Below are 24,649 nucleotides of genomic sequence, written 5' to 3' on the forward strand. Positions count from 1 at the left end.
TACATCCGGGTGATACCCGATGTATAGGGTTTTAGAGCATTTCTATTGGTTGAATGATATGAAAAGGACATCGCGGATTTTGTAGCTTGATGTCTAGTATGTCAGCAAGTGGAGGCTGAACATCGAAGGTCAGTAAGATTATTTCAGTAGATTCGGATACTGGAATAGAGTTGAGCTCATGTTATGATGAATTTTGTTGTGAGATTACCCAGGACACAGAGAGGATACGATGCGTTGGGGAAATCAGTGATTGGTTGATGAATTTGCTCTCTAGTTATTGATTTGTAGGATGGATTCTTTAGATCGAGTAGTAGGATTATATGGTGCAGAGATTACCGGACCTCAGGGTATGTCTCTGAGTATTGGAATTGGATGGAGATTCATGATTCCCATCACGATAGTGACAGATTTTACAGTAGACTTTATGTTAGGAGCTTTTCTTTAGATATGGATTGTGGTATGGATTTTTACCCTTAGTTTGATGGATAGTTTGAGCGCCCTATATAGATGTTGAAAGATTTGATGATAGTGGATTTTGGATTTCAGAGATAATTGATTTATTCACAAGTGGTTAGGTAGCTGTATGGGCATAGCGGAAGCGTAGTGAGCCCATAACCCACAGAATCATCCCTTGCAGTTAGAGGTTTGTTAAGGATATTTGGATAGAGCTGTTTATGAGTATGTTGTTGGATTGTTACACTTAGATGTGGATCCCTGAGGTGAGCAGTAAATTTGGGGACCAAATTTTTATTAGTGGGGGAGAATGTAAAATACGGTACCCAGATAATAATTAAATAATAAAGTTATTTGTCAGATAATCTTATGGGATTTTTCAAGAATTTTTAGAAATTTTCTAGGATTTAATCGGAGCTCGTATGACGTATTTTAAGGGGATCAATTATAGGGTTTAGAGGAAGCCTGTTTGGAATACCCTTTAGTGGGAGTTGATTGAGGAAACCAACTTAGGGTTTAATTGATTGAACCTAAGTTTTTAACCTATTGTTTTTATTCCTCACCGTGCCCTAACCATATGAAGGCGCCGATTCCCTTCCTCTTGCTCTCTGTCGCCGAGATTTCACCGCCGCCCCCACTCTCCTTATTCCCATCGACCACCTCTTCTCCTTCATTCCCAACCCCTCTCATCTCCCTCACGCGCTGCCTTCTCCGATCATCCTCCTCGTGTCGCCGTCGGCCACCACAGCCTGACGCCGGACTTCGCCGCCTGTCGCCTACCGCCAGATCGTCGATTCACGCCGATTCCCTCTCCCTCTTACATGTTCCCGCAACCCTAGCCAGCCCTCTTTCACGACCCTGCTACCGGCCGCCCTCCGACAAATCCAGCGCCTCAGCCATCACCTGGCATCGCCGTGCCACACGCCAACCTATCTTCCTCCTCAGCGCCGAGCCACTGCCACTCTCTCAGTCGGCTTCGTCTTGGCTGTGGTCAACCTCGCCTAGTGCTGACACCATTTGGAAGCGACCGATTAAGAGGAAGCATCGGATCAATGTGTTGTGGATTTGTCCTGTTGCCGGTCACTGTAAATTCCACTTCTTGAAGCTGTGAAAGTCTTGGGAGAGGAGGTGAGGCTCCGTTGAGGTGAGTTTTTGTATTGAGGATTAGGGCAGTGCCTTTTCTTGTGCTTAGCAGGTGTTTGATGAAATGCCTTAGGTCTCTTGTCTCCCCTGTTGTGCAGGACCAGCTGCAAATGGGTGGGGAAGCTCCATTTTTCTCCACAGCAAACTTTGGATTTGTTAATCAAAGGGTGTGAGTTGGTTTTGGATCAATAACGGTGCATTCGAATTTGGGTAAGTTTCAAAGTTGATTTATAATGCTTATTTGGTGAATGATTTATATAGATGGATTCATGATCATTATTGGTATATAATGGATTGATTAGGGTTGTATTGGGTTGGAATTTGTGGATATGATGATTGGTTGATGTAGATTGTTATGTGATCACTCTTAAGATCATTGGATTGATCGTTGGTTGGATTATCAGATGTGGTGGTTTTGGTTAGTTGTAGATGATCATGTTAAGTTGTTGTGGATTTATGATGGAGATTTGATTGTATGATAGGTTATTGTGGGTTGATATCATTATGTGGATTTGTTATTGGATTAAATGATGTGTTGATTTGGGGAGTTTATTTAGCTATTTGCTACCTATGTAATTAGCTAAATATATTATGTGATCGCAGGACTTTATTCGAGGCGAGCGTCTCGACGTGGGATTGATTTATTTTGTCATGATCGACAGATTAAAGGCGGGTATTTCTTGCTTTATCTCTTTAGTATTTTGATCCTAGTGCATGAGCTTTATGTTCAGATAGTTGCTGTATCTATCTTGACTCCACTCTTATTTTTCTTGCGTTTGATACTTCCACTCAATCTTTGAGCTACTCGTTTCTGTATCTATACAGTCTCTCGTTGCTATCCATGATATTTAGCAGATACCGGACACTAGATACTATATTACTAGGTATCAGATACCAGATACCAGTTATCAGATGCCAGACATTAGATATTAGGTATTGGATATATAGACACCTGATACCATGTTTACATGCTTTGATTGTTGTTTATTTACACACCTTACTGAGCATGCTGGCTTCATGTAGCATACCTGTTTCTGTTTATATATATATGATGACTGTTGCATTGTTCGCATCATGTCATTTCATGCATTGCCGACGATCCTGTCTCCCTTGTGGTTGAGGCGGTTGTTGGCTTGGGCCGCACGCTCGGCCACTCATGGGTAGTGGTAGCTGGAGCGTGCCGCTTGTCCTGTCGTGCCACACTCGGCCACTCATGGGTAGTGGCGGCTGGAGTCGCGGTAGCAGGGACCCCCGTCGCAGACGTAGCTATTCAGCTACTATGCACCTGTCCATCCGGTCACTCGAGAGTAGTGGCGGCCTTTGGGTGGTACAGTTTGTCATCGATCCGGCCTCTCGACCATACAGGGGTCGTGGTGCAGAGAGGTGGGCGGGGTGACCATCCGTACATACGCTGTTATTATTATATCTGCTGGTTGCTTACTTATGCTGTTGTTGCTTATCTATACTGTTGTTACTAGCTTATGCTGTTGTTGTTTACTTATGTTGTTATGCTTACATAGGTTGAGATTTATACCTGTGATATGTGTTTAGAAACTGACTTACTGTTGACATGTATATACCTCACATGATACCATGTAGTTATGAGCAGTACGGTAGCAAGACTTGCCTACACTTTACCTTTTACTAGTAGCCTATGATATGGTTTCAGGTATGGACACTTATTATGATATCACTGTAGTATCTGCTATTTCCATACGAGACTGTATACCTTTGCATCTCTAGTTTGATTTACTATACTCATGCACTATCAGTCTATTACCCGCTGAGTCTTTATACTCACCACCCCGTATATTCGTAATTTCACCAGGTAGCAGGTAAAGGATTTATGGAGTCACCTGGAGATCCTGTCCGCCAGTTCCACGTCACATTCGAGGACGACCTTACGATTTCGGTATTTCTTACGTTATTTGTATTTTGGGTTTTGTACTTGTTTATGTATTTGTATTCTCTTGTATTTGGTTTGATATTATTGTGTCAAGCCGAGCCGGCTCGCAGTTAGTTGCTTTGTGTTTTGTGATCGTTGTTGTGATTTTCCGCTGTGTTGATTTTAGTACAGCCGTGTGGGCTGATTAATATATATCATATAACTGCGTGATTGTGTTTATTTTTGTTCCAGCCGAGTGGGCTGATTATATAACTGCGTGGTTGTGTATATATATTCCAGTCGTATGTGGCTGATGTATTTTGTATGTATGTATGCCTCAGATTGTCACCCGTACAGGGGAGATGCTGCCGAAATTTTTCGACAAGGACTCCTCTGGGGGCGTGACAAATGAGTCCTTCTCCTTGAGCTCTTCCACTCCTTGGACTTGTGTAGGGTCTTCATGATAGACAATGATCTTTTTCCAAAGATCACTTACATTTGTGGTTACACCTACACTCAACAAAATATTAGAAGGTAGTAAATTATGTAAAATGCTCATTACCTCCTTGTCTGCCTCCGATTGCTCTCGTTACTCTTCGGTCCAATGCTGAGGTCGGAGGTGTTTACCCTTCTTATCTGTTGGAGCTTCAAATGGGACACTCAAAATAACCCATTGGTTCCAATCCATTTGGAACTATGTCTCCAGCCAATTCCTCCAAAGGGCAAAGTCTTCCTTGACGTATGGAGGAGGAATCCGGATGTCCCATCTAAGTGGACCTCCCAAGTCCATCTTCTTCCCCTAGCTTCTTGCTCTCTTGGCGGTTGGTACGTAGAAGAGCGACCTCACTCTGATACCAATTGTTGGTGTTGGTTGCTACTCGGAAAAATCCAATGGCTTTACTGTACAAAAATTTTGTACGTGATCTGAACCTTTCCTAGCTACCATGTGTTCTTTTAAGTTAAACTTGTATATCCTGCGGAACTTAACACGTTTGATTCCAAGTTTAACTTATATGTTCTTTTAGGTTTAGATTTGGATCTCCCGCGGAACTTAACACGTTTGATCCAAATCACCTAGGTTATAAATTCAATTAAATATTAGTTTCCAAAATTGGCTTCCAGTATTGCATGGTGAGGCACTTGGTCTTCTTGGATATGGGAGCAACCACCACCGACTAGACAAAGCCTTTTAAGGAAAGTTAATATTTAATTTCCTTATATAACTCTAGGTTAACCAAAAGGAACAATCAAATCACAAGGAAAAAAGAAAAAGAACACAACATCGAAATTAAATTCGAAAAACAAGAATCGAATGCCTCTTGTATTTGGTATTTATACAAAGAAAAATTAACTAGTATGATGCGAAAATTAAATACTAGTTATACCTCTTCCTTGTATGCTAAAAACCTCGAGATCTTCTGCCGTATCCCTCGCCTCCTCTTAGACGTCGTGTGGGCGACGATCCTCCAAGACGAACACCACCCGGAAAGCTTCTCCTCCTTCTCTAGAATTCGGCCACCACCACCACAAAGGAGCAAAAGAGAGCAAAGGGAAGAGAGGGAGAGGGGTCGGCCACTTGATGATCTCCAACAACACAATATCAATTGTTATGTTCTCCAAGGTCTCCCCTTCCCCCCTTTTATATTAGTTTCCCAACAGAAAATTATGGAAAGAGTTTTATAAAAAATTAGACTCATTCCTATTTCCTTTTAATTTTTTTCATTTTCTTTCCTTTTAATTAATCAATCCTAGATTGATTTATTAATTAAACAACTATTTGTTGATGTTTAATTATTTGACCGGCCCCTTGCTTGGGCACCAAGAAAGGTGGCTGGTCACTTATTAAAAGGGAAAGAAAGAAAAATTTTTTATAAAATTTAAAAGAAGAAAACTTCTAATAAAATTTTACAAACTCTCTTTTTTTTCTAATGTGGATATTAAAAGGAAAGTTTTAAAATTTAAAATCAAGTTTTAAAATTTAAAACATCTCTAATAATATTTTTTTTTAAAAGAAAGTTTTATAAATTTTACAACTCTCTTTTAAAACCTTGTGGCCTAATTTAAATTAGGAAAATTTTATAAATTTTTAAAATCTCTCTTTTTACAAATTGTAAATATCTGAGGAAATTTAAAAATTAAAAAACAACCTTCCTAATTTAAATATTGCGGCCGGCCCCCTTGCCCAAGGCAAGAGCCGACCACTTCTAGAGAATATGTGGTCGGTCATTGCTTGGTCACCAAGCAATGAACCGGCCCCTTCTTGGACACCAAGATAGGCTTTTCTTTGGATGGACTTGAGGTTTTATTGAGGCTACAACAGGGACCTAGAGGAGAAATTGGTTTTGGTCTTCCGATGAGCTTGAGTTTCCCGTGCTCGTCCCGAACACACAACTCAAGTTCATCGATAATAACTCATTCCACTAGAGAGTTATTACCGCACTACCGCACCAATCCCAAATTACATTATGGGCTCCTTCTTATCATGAGTGTGTTAGTCTCCCTGTGTTTAAGATTACGAATGTCCACTAATTAAGTGAGTTACTGACAACTCATTTAATTAATATCTAGCTCCAAGAGTAGTACCACCCAACTTTATTGTCATGTTGGACTAGGTACACCTGCAGGGTTTAACATGGCAATACTTATGAGCTCCTCTTGGGGACATTGTCAACCTAGATAACTAGGACACAGATTCCTTCTATAATCAACAACACATACTATAAGTAATATCATTTCCCAACTTATCGGGCATATTTATTTATCGAGCTAAACCTCACCCTTTGATAAGTCAAAGAAATAAATATTAAATATACATGCTTGTTATTATATTAGGATTAAGAGCACACACTTCCATAATAACTAAGGTCTAGTTCTTTTACTAAGTCAGTACAAAAAGAACTTACCTAAATGATCATACTCAATACACTTAAAATGTATCAGTGTAATTTATTAGTCAAGATAAACTAATACTTAATTACACTACGTCTATTCTGATGGTTTGTTCCTTTCCATCTTAGTCGTGAGCAACTGTTTATAATTTATAGAGAACCGACAATATGATCTTTTAAGTGTGACTCCACACTCCATGTTATCTACTATATAAATTAATTGAACAATTACATTTAACAAATAAATGTAAACATTTGACCAATGTGATTCTTTATTTCAAAATAAATGTGTACAAAAGCTAAACTTTTAAGTATACACTCCAACAGTTGGGACCGATATGTCCGCTAGAGGGGGGTGAATAGCGTTTCGTCACTTCGTCGGTTGCTTTGCCTTGATAATATGCAGCGAAATACTAATACAAACACAACCAATTCTAACTCAAGGATTTACTTGGTATCCACCTCAAGAAGAGGTGACTAATCCAAGGATCCACACACCGAGCACACACCTCCACTATGAAATACTCCTTCTCGGTCGTAGCTGAAGGTGGAGAAGCCTTACACAAATACCTCACAACAAGAGTCACTCAAACAAGAAGAAAATACACAAGTGTATAAAATAAAACCTCTCCTTACTTGATCTTGTTGATGTAGGTTGCCTCTTGAACCCTGGAGATGCACCCCAAGAGCCTTCAAGAACTGGCAGTGAAGATCTGAAAGCTCGCGTGAAGAATCATAGAAAAATCCCAGGAGAAATCGCAAAGATCTGGCAGGAAGAAGAACGCAAAGTTCTGGCGAAGAAAATGCTCCGCCCAGGCTTTATACAGTGCCCCCAATCGATCCAAATTAGTCCCAATCATTGCCAGTCACATCTGCACAATTCCAGCCGTCCATTGCTCATTTCCTGCTCAACGGTCACTTCCCAATCGATCGACCGATCGATTGGGACTGCCTGAATCGATCGGCCGATCGATTCAAACTCATTCTGTGCTCTCGCGTCCGCGCGAGAGCTTCTCCTCCCCAATAGATTCACCGATCGATTGGTAGATCCCAATCAATTGCCCGATCGATTGTGAAAACTTCTGTGCTTGCGAGTAATGCTCCCAATCGATCGGTTGATCGATTAGAGTCATCCCACACTCGCAGCACACTCCAATCGATCGACCGATTGTTTGGACACTGGTTCAATCGATCGACCGATCGATTGGACACTGGTTCAATTGATCAACCGATCAATTGGACACTGGTTCAATTGATCGACCGATCAATTGAACACTGGTTCAATTGATCGACCGATCAATTGAACACTGGTTCAATTGATCGACCGATCAATTGAACACCCTGAACTTGTCTCAAACTCAAGTTCAAGGTCCCAAACCCAACTCCCGGTCAACCATGATGTAACGACCCACCTTTCTACACTACTACTACTACTCTAAAGGTGACCGTTACTTGACTACTAACTCTACTTAACAGGTACGCTACTTAACTTCGAGAAATCCCTACCGAAAAATTTCGGCAGAGTCTCCCCTGGGATACAAACACTATATACACAGCCACAGGCGGCTGGAACATATTTTTCACAACCACGCAGAAATAATAACACGACACTAAAAAGAAACTATTCTAGCAATAGGAAACTATATAGCTCCAACAATAGGAAATAACTCAACTAACAATGCGAAATAGACTCAATCAATCAACATAGACAAAGGAAACAACTAATACAATCTCTATCAACTTAATAACTGAAAGAAAACTCAAAAGGAGTCTTGACAGTTTCCTTAGCAAACTCATGATCTCTCCATAGTCCTGGCATCACACACCGTCACAGCATCTCCTTGTCGCCTTCCTTTCATACTTTAGCTTTTCCTTTATCTGCAGTAGGAGGAAATGCAGTCTATAAGCATAAAGCTTAGTGAGCGCTATCTACTCACAAAAACTCGATATGCATGTATATGAATAAAACATGCTAAAACTGAATGCTAACATGTAAAGCTACTCATGCTCATAAATAGCAAAGGAACTAACTGAAAAGCTAACATGTAAAGCTAATCATGCTCATAAATAGCAAAGAAATCTAACTAACTGAAATACTAAACATGTATAGCTAACCATGCTCATAAACCAATAAAGGAATCATACTAACTGAAATACTAAACATCTATAGCTAATCATAAAGGCTCAGGTGCCCAGAAACAGCAAGGCCACCGCTCACATGGCTCGTGGGAGCCCAACCCAATGGATATCTAATCCAGTACTGTGCCACTGCTGAAAATAAAATACTGATTTCATAGCTAATTTTCTTACCTTGCTTTAACTAGGTTGTCTGAACCTAGAACTAGGTTATCTGAACCTAGAGGCGACTGTGGGAGCCCACCCATTGGACCGTAGTCCCATATAAGCTGAAGCAAGACTAAATAAGTTATTTACAATCTGAACCTTACCATCTACATTAATCCGGAACAATGCAAAGCTACATAAACTAAACTAAAGCACTTTCATAATTGCAAACATGCACCGTTCATATCAATTGAAGTAAGGATAACAGTTAACCTTTAATTCTTAACCTTTAACCTTTAAAACTTAATCTTGCTTTACTTACAACTACCCATAAGTCTCTAAAAGGTATAATTGTTATGATGAATGGATAACTGGTCACAATCCATTAGTGTTGCAATTCCTCAAGCAAAATATGGGTTAATGCCTTTAGATGCATCAACCACACAATTGCTAGGAAGCAAAATACAAATTAATACTTTCTTGCAATGTACTCACTATAATTTCTGTGAGGCGGCAAAACACAGCAATTACTGAGCTCAAACAGGGAGCTATTTTTAAGTATGCTCTATAATTGCTTAACACTTGGCTGTTCTTTTTCATTGCCGCAAGGAGAAAGAAAGAACAAAATCTAAAACTGCAATTAAACTAAAGGCGAAACTGAAATGCTAAATCAAGGAATCTGAAACACATGTAGAATAGCACTAAAAGCTAAACTAAAACTGAAGGCTTAATACTAGGGCTGGAAAATCTAACAACATGCTAGAATAAAGAGAGATTACAATCTGCTGAACTGGAAATAAGAAACTTGAAAACTGAAGCTAAAAAAACTAATCTCCAACTAAAAGTTAGGGTTCGGATGGAAGTAAACCTAAGCACAACCGAAAATTTAAAAGGAACAATTTGCCAACTGATGCTAGGATTCGGATCAAGAAGAAGGATCAAAGTTCATTCACTTGCATAGCACTAACGGAAAGGAACAGAACCGAATCAAGAAGGAACAAAATCCAAAAATCTCCACAACCTAAAATCCGAAAACCATGAAGATAAATCGAAGTTCGGAACAACTCCTACTGCAGGTGAGAAGCAACTCACCTTTTCTTGGAATACTTTGACTTACAACCGGAGAAGATGAGTTTCTCGGGTTTGGAGAAGCTTGCGATCTCGGTCTCTTCTTGTGCTCACGGACTCTCCTCAACGAGAGGATCTCAAGGAGGTGAAGAAGACCCCTCGGAGAACCTTGACCAGCCGTCGGAAGAGAAGCCCTAACCTAGCTCCGCCGCCTCCTTCGCCCGAGCAGAAGTCGCGACGCCGCGTGAGGAGAAGAGGTGAGAAAGGAATTAGGTTTCGGGAAAGGAAAATAATTCCCTTTAATGACCTAGGTTATTTCAGTTCCAACTATTACTTAAATTAATTCCGCCCCATATATGATTAACATAACTTGCTTAGCTCAGCTGGTTGGGCCGGTTTTGCTTGGGTCAGTCCGACCCGAGGTCGTGGATTCGAATCTCACCTTCAACGTTATTTTTTTAAAACTTCTTTCTTTTTGTAACCCTACTAAACGACCTCCAAAAATTACATAAAAATACTCTAAAAATTCCTAAAAATCTCTAGAATTTTTCTAAAGCATTTCTAGATTTTTATAAGGACTTTTAGAACTCGAAATAGGGAAAATTGGGTTGTTACAATTCTCCCTCCCTTATAAAAAGTTCGTCCTTGAACTTAGACATGAAATACATTGTGTATTGCTGACATGTCTTGTGGTAAACCCAGCTTGTAAGCTACTTTCCCAATCCTTTCTGTTGATCAGGTAAGGTCCTACATAGCGAGGACTTAACTTGCTCTTTTTCTCTTGGGTTCTCCGATGTACTCAAACTGTGCTTCTGCTTCAGGTTGGAATACGACTTTCTGTTTACGGCACTCTATGGAGGCATCATGTCTAGCACTATCGGATCACAAAAAGTTCTCTGTCTGCTATCATGACGGCACTGTTCGAGCCAGTGCGTGGATGCCATAACTTCTCCCGAAGGTAATGTTGTTAGAAACCGACTACCGAGTACCTCGGGTATTGCTAACTTTTCGCGAATGCCCTGGCTATATAAGAATGGGTTGCCCCAGTATCAAATAAGACAGTAGCTATCTTTGTAAAATGTTAATCGACCTGTGAGAACTGTCGAGGCATTTGCTACGTCCTCTTGAGTGACTAATCTGCCCTGGCTGATAGATGGACCTTCTAGAGCGGCCTGCATCTGATATAACTGAGCTGGCTGGCCTGCATGCTGAATCTGCTGTGGCTGAGGAAGACCGGTCTTGTTCGGGCACTGCTTGGCCATGTGCCCTTCTTGTCCACATTCAAAGCATCCTCGTGTGCCCTTGCGACAAACCCCTGGGTGGAATTTCCCACACGTAGCACACTTTGGATAACTGGGACGCTTGCTAGATGGTCCTCCTTCTGGGTCACTCCCTGATTTGCGCTTGCTGTTGGAGTTCCCTTTCCAATTAGAGCTGTGGCCTTGCTGTTTTTGAGTGTGAGAGTTTCCTTGGCCTTTGGACTCTGAGGAGACTTGCTTCTGCTGCTTGATGCTGTTCTGGTAGTGCTCGGTGATCAGAGCACTACTCACTAGTTCCTCCGTGGTTTGTGGCCTATGAATGCCACCAGCCACGTTCATAGCTATTTCCGGCCTCAGCATTTTGAGCATCAACCGGACTCGTTCTTTCTCTGTGCTGACTAGTTCTGGGCATAGACGAGCCAACCTGTTGAATTTCTTCACGGCTTCCCCAACTGATAGGTTGCCCTGACGAAATTCCGTGAACTCGTCGTAGTGGCGATTCGTGACTCGCATATGGAAGAACTCCTCGAAGAATTCTCCCTCGAAGTCTGCCCATGTCATCTAGCTCACTGGGCGCTTCGCTCTGATTCTCTCCCACCATATGCATGCGTCTCCTGTCAGACAGAAGGAGACATACTTCACCTTTTCCTGTTCTGGCCAGTCCAGAAGCTCCATCGTGCTCTCCAGTGTTTTGAACCAGGCTTGAGCATCCCATGGTTCGCTGGTGCCTGAGAAGTTCTCGGGCTTGATTCGCTGCCACTGGATCAGGTAAGCCTCTCTCTTTGCTTCCGCTGCTGGAGCTACTGGTGCTGTGGGCTGGACTGGTGGAACCTCTACAAATGCTGGGGTCGCTGCTGCTGTAACTGAGCCACTAATGCTGTAAGGTCTGGGGGAGGCACTGAACTGCCTGCCTCTTGCTGGGGCTCAGTAGCTGGTGCCTGCTTAGCTGGGCGTCCTCGTGCCATTTCTAAAGACATAGAGGATGTACATAACTAATCTAATCACGTTTAACTAGCTACTATAAACATGTTAGAGGCTATCACACATAAGCATGCTATAATTATTCCTAAACATGAATTTTTCTTCTTTCCTAAGCACATATTAGCATATACTCTATACTGTAAATAAAAAAAGAAAGCATAAAAGAAAATTAAATACTTTCTTACTTGAAGACGGCAAGGCTGATGCTGATGTGTGTGATGCTGGAGAATGGGAACTGCTCTGATACCAACTGTAACGACCCACCTTTCTACTACTACTACTACTCTCTAAAGGTGACCGTTACTTGACTACTAACTCTACTTAACCGGTACGCTACTTAACTTCGAGAAATCCCTACCGAAAAATTTTGAGTCTCCCCTGTACCGGTGACACAGCCACAGGCGGCTGGAACATATTTTTCACAACCACGCAGAAATAATAACACGACACTAAAAAGAAACTATTCTAGCAATAGGAAACTATATAGCTCCAACAATAGGAAATAACTCAACTAACAATGCGGAATAGACTCAATCAATCAACATAGACAAAGGAAACAACTAATACAATCTCTATCAACTTAATAACTGAAAGAAAACTCAAAAGGAGTCTTGACAGTTTCCTTAGCAAACTCATGATCTCTCCATAGTCCTGGCATCACACACCGTCACAGCATCTCCTTGTCGCCTTCCTTTCATACTTTAGCTTTTCCTTTATCTGCAGTAGGAGGAAATGCAGTCTATAAGCATAAAGCTTAGTGAGCGCTATCTACTCACAAAAACTCGATATGCATGTATATGAATAAAAACATGCTAAAACTGAATGCTAACATGTAAAGCTACTCATGCTCATAAATAGCAAAGGAACTAACTGAAAAGCTAACATGTAAAGCTAATCATGCTCATAAATAGCAAAGAAATCTAACTAACTGAAATACTAAACATGTATAGCTAACCATGCTCATAAACCAATAAAGGAATCATACTAACTGAAATACTAAACATCTATAGCTAATCATAAAGGCTCAGGTGCCCAGAAACAGCAAGGCCACCGCTCACATGGCTCGTGGGAGCCCAACCCAATGGATATCTAATCCAGTACTGTGCCACTGCTGAAAATAAAATACTGATTTCATAGCTAATTTTCTTACCTTGCTTTAACTAGGTTGTCTGAACCTAGAACTAGGTTATCTGAACCTAGAGGCGACTGTGGGAGCCCACCCATTGGACCGTAGTCCCATATAAGCTGAAGCAAGACTAAATAAGTTATTTACAATCTGAACCTTACCATCTACATTAATCCGGAACAATGCAAAGCTACATAAACTAAACTAAAGCACTTTCATAATTGCAAACATGCACCGTTCATATCAATTGAAGTAAGGATAACAATTAACCTTTAATTCTTAACCTTTAACCTTTAAAACTTAATCTTGCTTTACTTACAACTACCCATAAGTCTCTAAAAGGTATAATTGTTATGATGAATGGATAACTGGTCACAATCCATTAGTGTTGCAATTCCTCAAGCAAAATATGGGTTAATGCCTTTAGATGCATCAACCACACAATTGCTAGGAAGCAAAATACAAATTAATACTTTCTTGCAATGTACTCACTATAATTTCTGTGAGGCGGCAAAACACAGCAATTACTGAGCTCAAACAGGGAGCTATTTTTAAGTATGCTCTATAATTGCTTAACACTTGGCTGTTCTTTTTCATTGCCGCAAGGAGAAAGAAAGAACAAAATCTAAAACTGCAATTAAACTAAAGGCGAAACTGAAATGCTAAATCAAGGAATCTGAAACACATGTAGAATAGCACTAAAAGCTAAACTAAAACTGAAGGCTTAATACTAGGGCTGGAAAATCTAACAACATGCTAGAATAAAGAGAGATTACAATCTGCTGAACTGGAAATAAGAAACTTGAAAACTGAAGCTAAAAAAACTAATCTCCAACTAAAAGTTAGGGTTCGGATGGAAGTAAACCTAAGCACAACCGAAAATTTAAAAGGAACAATTTGCCAACTGATGCTAGGATTCGGATCAAGAAGAAGGATCAAAGTTCATTCACTTGCATAGCACTAACGGAAAGGAACAGAACCGAATCAAGAAGGAACAAAATCCAAAAATCTCCACAACCTAAAATCCGAAAACCATGAAGATAAATCGAAGTTCGGAACAACTCCTACTGCAGGTGAGAAGCAACTCACCTTTTCTTGGAATACTTTGACTTACAACCGGAGAAGATGAGTTTCTCGGGTTTGGAGAAGCTTGCGATCTCGGTCTCTTCTTGTGCTCACGGACTCTCCTCAACGAGAGGATCTCAAGGAGGTGAAGAAGACCCCTCGGAGAACCTTGACCAGCCGTCGGAAGAGAAGCCCTAACCTAGCTCCGCCGCCTCCTTCGCCCGAGCAGAAGTCGCGACGCCGCGTGAGGAGAAGAGGTGAGAAAGGAATTAGGTTTCGGGAAAGGAAAATAATTCCCTTTAATGACCTAGGTTATTTCAGTTCCAACTATTACTTAAATTAATTCCGCCCCATATATGATTAACATAACTTGCTTAGCTCAGCTGGTTGGGCCGGTTTTGCTTGGGTCAGTCCGACCCGAGGTCGTGGGTTCGAATCTCACCTTCAACGTTATTTTTTTAAAACTTCTTTCTTTTTGTAACCCTACTAAACGACCTCCAAAAATTACATAAAAATACTCTAAAAATTCCTAAAAATCTCTAGAATTTTTCTAAAGCATTTCTAGATTTTTATAAGGACTTTTAGAACTCGAAATAGGGAAAATTGGGTTGTTACAATTCTCCCTCCCTTATAAAAAGTTCGTCCTTGAACTTAGACATGAAATACATTGTGTATTGCTGACATGTCTTGTGGTAAACCCAGCTTGTAAGCTACTTTCCCAATCCTTTCTGTTGATCAGGTAAGGTCCTACATAGCGAGGACTTAACTTGCTCTTTTTCTCTTGGGTTCTCCGATGTACTCAAACTGTGCTTCTGCTTCAGGTTGGAATACGACTTTCTGTTTACGGCACTCTATGGAGGCACCGTATCTGATCAGAAAGTTCATTCCAAATATGACATCGTAGTCAGTCATGTCTAGCACTATCAGATCACAAAAAAGTTCTCTGTCTGCTATCATGACTGGCACTGCTCTTAGCCAGTGCGTGGATGCCATAACTTCTCCCGAAGGTAATGTTGTTAGAAACCGACTACTGAGTACCTCCGGGGTATTGCTAACTTTTCGGCGAATGCCCTGGCTATATAAGAATGGGTTGCCCGTGTCAAATAGAGGTAGCACTATCTTGTAAAATGTTAATCGACTGTGACAAGCTGCCGAGGCATTTGCTCGTCCTCTGGTGAGTGAGTAGATCCTCGCATTCGCCATAGCTGGAGGGGCTTCTAATCTCCTGGCTGATAGGAATGGACCTTCTAGAGCGGCCTGCATCTGAATCTGCTGTGGCTGAGGAAGACCGGTCTTGTTCGGGCACTGCTTGGCCATGTGCCCTTCTTGTCCACATTCAAAGCATCCTCGTGTGCCCTTGCGACAAACCCCGGGTGGAATTTCCCACACGTAGCACACTTTGGATAACTGGGTCGCTTGCTAGATGGTCCTCCTTCTGGGTCACTCCCTGATTTGTGCTTGCTGTTGGAGTTCCCTTTCCAATTAGAGCTGTGGCCTTGCTATTTTTGAGTGTGAGAGTTTCCTTGGCCTTTGGACTATGAGGAGACTTGCTTCTGCTGCTTGATGCTGTTCTGGTAGTGCTCGGTGATCAGAGCACTACTCACTAGTTCCTCCGTGGTTTGTGGCCTATGAATGCCACCAGCCACGTTCATAGCTATTTCCGGCCTCAGCATTTTGAGCATCAACCGGACTCGTTCTTTCTCTGTGCTGACTAGTTCTGGGTATAGACGAGCCAACCTGTCGAATTTCTTCACGGCTTCCCCAACTTATAGGTTGCCCTGACGAAATTCCGTGAACTCGTCGTAGTGGCGATTCGTGACTCGCATATGGAAGAACTCCTCGAAGAATTCTCCCTCGAAGTCTGCCCATGTCATCTAGCTCACTGGGCGCTTCGCTCTGATTCTCTCCCACCATATGCATGCGTCTCCTGTCAGACAGAAGGAGACATACTTCACCTTTTCCTGTTCTGGCCAGTCTAGAAGCTCCATCGTGCTCTCCAGTGTTTTGAACCAGGCTTGAGCATCCCATGGTTCGCTGGTGCCTGAGAAGTTCTCGGGCTTGATTCGCTGCCACTGGATCAGGTAAGCCTCTCTCTTTGCTTCCGCTGCTGGAGCTACTGGTGCTGTGGGCTGGACTGGTGGAACCTCTACAAATGCTGGGGTTGCAAGTATTCTGCTGACTAGCCTTTAAGGTGGCTATCTCTTGTTGCTGTTCAGCTAGCTGCTACTGTAACTGAACTGCCTGCCTCTTGCTGGGGCTCAGTAGCTGGTGCCTGCTTAGCTGGGCGTCCTCGTGCCATTTCTAAAGACATAGAGGATGTACATAACTAATCTAATCACGTTTAACTAGCTACTATAAACATGTTAGAGGCTATCACACATAAGCATGCTATAATTATTCCTAAACATGAATTTTTCTTCTTTCCTAAGCACATATTAGCATATACTCTATACTGTAAATAAAAAAGAAAGCATAAAAGAAAATTAAATACTTTCTTACTTGAAGACGGCAAGGCTGATGCTGATGTGTGTGATGCTGGAGAATGAGAACTGCTCTGATACCAACTGTAGCGACCCACCTTTCTACACTACTACTATTCTCTAAAGGTGGACGCTACTGACTACTAACTCTACTTAACCGGTACGCTACTTAACTTCGAGAAATCCCTACCGAAAAATTTCGGCAGAGTCTCCCCTGTACCGGTGACCCCAAACTGGGATACAAACACTATATACACAGCCACAGGCGGCTGGAACATATTTTTCACAACCACACAGAAATAATAACACGACACTAAAAAGAAACTATTCTAGCAATAGGAAACTATATAGCTCCAACAATAGGAAATAACTCAACTAACAATGCGGAATAGACTCAATCAATCAACATAGACAAAGGAAACAACTAATACAATCTCTATCAACTTAATAACTGAAAGAAAACTCAAAAGGAGTCTTGACAGTTTCCTTAGCAAACTCATGATCTCTCCATAGTCCTGGCATCACACATCGTCACAGCATCTCCTTGTCGCCTTCCTTTCATACTTTAGCTTTTCCTTTATCTGCAGTAGGAGGAAATGCAGTCTATAAGCATAAAGCTTAGTGAGCGCTATCTACTCACAAAAACTCGATATGCATGTATATGAATAAAAACATGCTAAAACTGAATGCTAACATGTAAAGCTACTCATGCTCATAAATAGCAAAGGAACTAACTGAAAAGCTAACATGTAAAGCTAATCATGCTCATAAATAGCAAAGAAATCTAACTAACTGAAATACTAAACATGTATAGCTAACCATGCTCATAAACCAATAAAGAAATCATACTAACTGAAATACTAAACATCTATAGCTAATCATAAAGGCTCAGGTGCCCAGAAACAGCAAGGCCACCGCTCACATGGCTCGTGGGAGCCCAACCCAATGGATATCTAATCCAGTACTGTGCCACTGCTGAAAATAAAATACTGATTTCATAGCTAATTTTCTTACCTTGCTTTAACTAGGTTGTCTGAACCTAGAACTAGGTTATCTGAACCTAGAGGCGACTGTGGGAGCCCACCCATTGGACCGTAGTCCCATATAAGCTGAAGCAAGACTAAATAAGTTATTTACAATCTGAACCTTACCATCTACATTAATCCGGAACAATGCAAAGCTACATAAACTAAACTAAAGCACTTTCATAATTGCAAACATGCACCGTTCATATCAATTGAAGTAAGGATAACAATTAACCTTTAATTCTTAACCTTTAACCTTTAAAACTTAATCTTGCTTTACTTACAACTACCCATAAGTCTCTAAAAGGTATAATTGTTATGATGAATGGATAACTGGTCACAATCCATTAGTGTTGCAATTCCTCAAGCAAAATATGGGTTAATGCCTTTAGATGCATCAACCACACAATTGCTAGGAAGCAAAATACAAATTAATACTTTCTTGCAATGTACTCACTATAATTTCTGTGAGGCGGCAAAACACAGCAATTACTGAGCTCAAACAGGGAGCTATTTTTAAGTATGCTCTATAATTGCTTAACACTTGGCTGTTCTTTTTCATTGCCGCAAGGAGAAAGAAAGAACAAAATCTAAAACTGCAATTAAACTAAAGGCGAAACTGAAATGCTAAATCAAGGAATCTGAAACACATGTAGAATAGCACTAAAAGCTAAACTAAAACTGAAGGCTTAATACTAGGGCTGGAAAATCTAACAACATGCTAGAATAAAGAGAGATTACAATCTGCTGAACTGGAAATAAGAAACTTGAAAACTGAAGCTAAAAAAACTAATCTCCAACTAAAAGTTAGGGTTCGGATGGAAGTAAACCTAAGCACAACCGAAAATTTAAAAGGAACAATTTGCCAACTGATGCTAGGATTCGGATCAAGAAGAAGGATCAAAGTTCATTCACTTGCATAGCACTAACGGAAAGGAACAGAACCGAATCAAGAAGGAACAAAATCCAAAAATCTCCACAACCTAAAATCCGAAAACCATGAAGATAAATCGAAGTTCGGAACAACTCCTACTGCAGGTGAGAAGCAACTCACCTTTTCTTGGAATACTTTGACTTACAACCGGAGAAGATGAGTTTCTCGGGTTTGGAGAAGCTTGCGATCTCGGTCTCTTCTTGTGCTCACGGACTCTCCTCAACGAGAGGATCTCAAGGAGGTGAAGAAGACCCCTCGGAGAACCTTGACCAGCCGTCGGAAGAGAAGCCCTAACCTAGCTCCGCCGCCTCCTTCGCCCGAGCAGAAGTCGCGACGCCGCGTGAGGAGAAGAGGTGAGAAAGGAATTAGGTTTCGGGAAAGGAAAATAATTCCCTTTAATGACCTAGGTTATTTCAGTTCCAACTATTACTTAAATTAATTCCGCCCCATATATGATTAACATAACTTGCTTAGCTCAGCTGGTTGGGCCGGTTTTGCTTGGGTCAGTCCGACCCGAGGTCGTGGGTTCGAATCTCACCTTCAACGTTATTTTTTTAAAACTTCTTTCTTTTTGTAACCCTACTAAACGACCTCCAAAAATTACATAAAAATACTCTAAAAATTCCTAAAAATCTCTAGAATTTTTCTAAAGCATTTCTAGATTTTTATAAGGACTTTTAGAACTCGAAATAGGGAAAATTGGGTTGTTACAATTCTCCCTCCCTTATAAAAAGTTCGTCCTCGAACTTAGACATGAAATACATTGTGTATTGCTGACATGTCTTGTGGTAAACCCAGCTTGTAAGCTACTTTCCCAATCCTTTCTGTTGATCAGGTAAGGTCCTACATAGCGAGGACTTAACTTGCTCTTTTTCTCTTGGGTTCTCCGATGTACTCAAACTGTGCTTCTGCTTCAGGTTGGAATACGACTTTCTGTTTACGACACTCTATGGAGGCACCGTATCTGATCAGAAAGTTCATTCCAAATATGACATCGTAGTCAGTCATGTCTAGCACTATCAGATCACAAAAAAGTTCTCTGTCTGCTATCATGACGGGCACTGTTCTGAGCCAGTGCGTGGATGCCATAACTTCTCCCGAAGGTAATGTTGTTAGAAACTGACTACTGAGTACCTCTGGGGTATTGCTAACTTTTCGGCGAATGCCCTGGCTATATAAGAATGGGTTGCCCGATGTCAAATAGAACAGTACCACTATCTGTAAAATGTTATCGACTGTGACAAGCTGTCGAGGCATTTGCTCGTCCTCTACGGTGAGTGAGTAGATCCTCGCGATTCGCCATTTGGAGGGGCTTCTAATACTGGTGATAGATGGACCTTCTAGACTGCATCCGATATAAAGCGGGTGGTGGCTGCATCTTTGAATCTTGTGGCCGAGGAAGACCGGTCTTGTTCGGGCACTGCTTGGCCATGTGCCCTTCTTGTCCACATTCAAAGCATCCTCGTGTGCCCTTGCGACAAACCCCTGGGTGGAATTTCCCACACGTAGCACACTTTGGATAACTGGGACGCTTGCTAGATGGTCCTCCTTCTGGGTCACTCCCTGATTTGCGCTTGCTGTTGGAGTTCCCTTTCCAATTAGAGCTGTGGCCTTGCTGTTTTTGAGTGTGAGAGTTTCCTTGGCCTTTGGACTCTGAGGAGACTTGCTTCTGCTGCTTGATGCTGTTCTGGTAGTGCTCGGTGATCAGAGCACTACTCACTAGTTCCTCCGTGGTTTGTGGCCTATGAATGCCACCAGCCACGTTCATAGCTATTTCCGGCCTCAGCATTTTGAGCATCAACCGGACTCGTTCTTTCTCTGTGCTGACTAGTTCTGGGTATAGACGAGCCAACCTGTCGAATTTCTTCACGGCTTCCCCAACTTATAGGTTGCCCTGACGAAATTCCGTGAACTCGTCGTAGTGGCGATTCGTGACTCGCATATGGAAGAACTCCTCGAAGAATTCTCCCTCGAAGTCTGCCCATGTCATCTAGCTCACTGGGCGCTTCGCTCTGATTCTCTCCCACCATATGCATGCGTCTCCTGTCAGACAGAAGGAGACATACTTCACCTTTTCCTGTTCTGGCCAGTCTAGAAGCTCCATCGTGCTCTCCAGTGTTTTGAACCAGGCTTGAGCATCCCATGGTTCGCTGGTGCCTGAGAAGTTCTCGGGCTTGATTCGCTGCCACTGGATCAGGTAAGCCTCTCTCTTTGCTTCCGCTGCTGGAGCTACTGGTGCTGTGGGCTGGACTGGTGGAACCTCTACAAATGCTGGGGTCGCTAGGTTAGGTTCCGGGGTGACTGTGGGAGTATTCTGCTGACTAGCCTTTAAGGTGGCTATCTCTTGTTGCTGTTCAGCTAGCTGCTGCTGTAGCTGAGCCACTAATGCTGTAAGGTCTGGGGGAGGCACTGAACTGCCTGCCTCTTGCTGGGGCTCAGTAGCTGGTGCCTGCTTAGCTGGGCGTCCTCGTGCCATTTCTAAAGACATAGAGGATGTACATAACTAATCTAATCACGTTTAACTAGCTACTATAAACATGTTAGAGGCTATCACACATAAGCATGCTATAATTATTCCTAAACATGAATTTTTCTTCTTTCCTAAGCACATATTAGCATATACTCTATACTGTAAATAAAAAAAGAAAGCATAAAAGAAAATTAAATACTTTCTTACTTGAAGACGGCAAGGCTGATGCTGATGTGTGTGATGCTGGAGAATGGGAACTGCTCTGATACCAACTGTAACGACCCACCTTTCTACACTACTACTACTACTCTAAAGGTGACCGTTACTTGACTACTAACTCTACTTAATAGGTACGCTACTTAACTTCGAGAAATCCCTACCGAAAAATTTCGGCAGAGTCTCCCCTGTACCGGTGACCCCAAACTGGGATACAAACACTATATACACAGCCACAGGCGGCTGGAACATATTTTTCACAACCACGCAGAAATAATAACACGACACTAAAAAGAAACTATTCTAGCAATAGGAAACTATATAGCTCCAACAATAGGAAATAACTCAACTAACAATGCGGAATAGACTCAATCAATCAACATAGACAAAGGAAACAACTAATACAATCTCTATCAACTTAATAACTGAAAGAAAACTCAAAAGGAGTCTTGACAGTTTCCTTAGCAAACTCATGATCTCTCCATAGTCCTGGCATCACACACCGTCACAGCATCTCCTTGTCGCCTTCCTTTCATACTTTAGCTTTTCCTTTATCTGCAGTAGGAGGAAATGCAGTCTATAAGCATAAAGCTTAGTGAGCGCTATCTACTCACAAAAACTCGATATGCATGTATATGAATAAAAACATGCTAAAACTGAATGCTAACATGTAAAGCTACTCATGCTCATAAATAGCAAAGGAACTAACTGAAAAGCTAACATGTAAAGCTAATCATGCTCATAAATAGCAAAGAAATCTAACTAACTGAAATACTAAACATGTATAGCTAACCATGCTCATAAACCAATAAAGGAATCATACTAACTGAAATACTAAATATCTATAGCTAATCATAAAGGCTCAGGTGCCCAGAAACAGCAGGGCCACCGCTCACATGGCTCGTGGGAGCCCAACCCAATGGATATCTAATCCAGTACAGTGCCACTGCTGAATATAAAATACTGATTTCATAGCTAATTTTCTTACCTTGCTTTAACTAGGTTGTCTGAACCTAGAACTAGGTTATCTGAACCTAGAGGCGACTGTGGGAGCCCACCCATTGGACCGTAGTCCCATATAAGCTGAAGCAAGACTAAATAAGTTATTTACAATCTGAACCTTACCATCTACATTAATCCGGAACAATGCAAAGCTACATAAACTAAACTAAAGCACTTTCATAATTGCAAACATGCACCGTTCATATCAATTGAAGTAAGGATAACAGTTAACCTTTAATTCTTAACCTTTAACCTTTAAAACTTAATCTTGCTTTACTTACAACTACCCATAAGTCTCTAAAAGGTATAATTGTTATGATGAATGGATAACTGGTCACAATCCATTAGTGTTGCAATTCCTCAAGCAAAATATGGGTTAATGCCTTTAGATGCATCAACCACACAATTGCTAGGAAGCAAAATACAAATTAATACTTTCTTGCAATGTACTCACTATAATTTCTGTGAGGCGGCAAAACACAGCAATTACTGAGCTCAAACAGGGAGCTATTTTTAAGTATGCTCTATAATTGCTTAACACTTGGCTGTTCTTTTTCATTGCCGCAAGGAGAAAGAAAGAACAAAATCTAAAACTGCAATTAAACTAAAGGCGAAACTGAAATGCTAAATCAAGGAATCTGAAACACATGTAGAATAGCACTAAAAGCTAAACTAAAACTGAAGGCTTAATACTAGGGCTGGAAAATCTAACAACATGCTAGAATAAAGAGAGATTACAATCTGCTGAACTGGAAATAAGAAACTTGAAAACTGAAGCTAAAAAAACTAATCTCCAACTAAAAGTTAGGGTTCGGATGGAAGTAAACCTAAGCACAACCGAAAATTTAAAAGGAACAATTTGCCAACTGATGCTAGGATTCGGATCAAGAAGAAGGATCAAAGTTCATTCACTTGCATAGCACTAACGGAAAGGAACAGAACCGAATCAAGAAGGAACAAAATCCAAAAATCTCCACAACCTAAAATCCGAAAACCATGAAGATAAATCGAAGTTCGGAACAACTCCTACTGCAGGTGAGAAGCAACTCACCTTTTCTTGGAATACTTTGACTTACAACCGGAGAAGATGAGTTTCTCGGGTTTGGAGAAGCTTGCGATCTCGGTCTCTTCTTGTGCTCACGGACTCTCCTCAACGAGAGGATCTCAAGGAGGTGAAGAAGACCCCTCGGAGAACCTTGACCAGCCGTCGGAAGAGAAGCCCTAACCTAGCTCCGCCGCCTCCTTCGCCCGAGCAGAAGTCGCGACGCCGCGTGAGGAGAAGAGGTGAGAAAGGAATTAGGTTTCGGGAAAGGAAAATAATTCCCTTTAATGACCTAGGTTATTTCAGTTCCAACTATTACTTAAATTAATTCCGCCCCATATATGATTAACATAACTTGCTTAGCTCAGCTGGTTGGGCCGGTTTTGCTTGGGTCAGTCCGACCCGAGGTCGTGGGTTTGAATCTCACCTTCAACGTTATTTTTTTAAAACTTCTTTCTTTTTGTAACCCTACTAAACGACCTCCAAAAATTACATAAAAATACTCTAAAAATTCCTAAAAATCTCTAGAATTTTTCTAAAGCATTTCTAGATTTTTATAAGGACTTTTAGAACTCGAAATAGGGAAAATTGGGTTGTTACACATGACCTGTTGGGTATCCATGCCTAGCATTTGGCCAACACCCGACCGACCTAAAACTAGCCTTCTAGTCTCCTCCATCAGCCTTACGTCCCTCGGATATCTCCCATCCTTCACGCCTTGCCTTCAGGAGCTTCCTTCGGCCTCATCCTAGTTGTCGGATTATACACCACACTCGATCAACCTCGAACTAACTTTCTACCCTCCTCTATCAGCCTTGCGTCCCTTGGATATCTCCCATCCTTCACGTCTTGCCTTCAGGAGCTTCCTTCGGCCTCATCCTAGTTATCGAGTTCTCCTTGCCAAGTCACATTAGGACTTACCTTGCCAAGACCACAGGCTTGGACTTTCAACCTTTGCCAAGATCACACTTGGACTTTCCAATTGTCTGGTTCCTCACCAGGACTTTTCTTTTTTCCAAGATCACACTTGGACTTTCCAATTGCCTGGTTCCTCACCAGGACTTTCCTTTTTGCCAATATCACACTTGGACTTTCCAATTGTCTAGCCCCTCACCAAGACTTTCCCTTTGCCTAGCTATAATAGGACTTTCCAATTGCCTGATCTCACTTATCAAGACTTTCACCACCAAGTCTAGTCAACACTGACCTACTTGGATTTTCATTCTTGCCAACCTTCCTGTTGGACTTACCTTTGCCTAATCTCCAATTAGGACTTTCCAAGTCAAGTCTTCTGTCAACCTTGACCTACTTGACTTCTCTCTTGCCTAA

This window comes from Zingiber officinale, chromosome 9A (genome assembly GCF_018446385.1).
Source record: "Zingiber officinale cultivar Zhangliang chromosome 9A, Zo_v1.1, whole genome shotgun sequence".
NCBI lineage: Eukaryota > Viridiplantae > Streptophyta > Magnoliopsida > Zingiberales > Zingiberaceae > Zingiber > Zingiber officinale.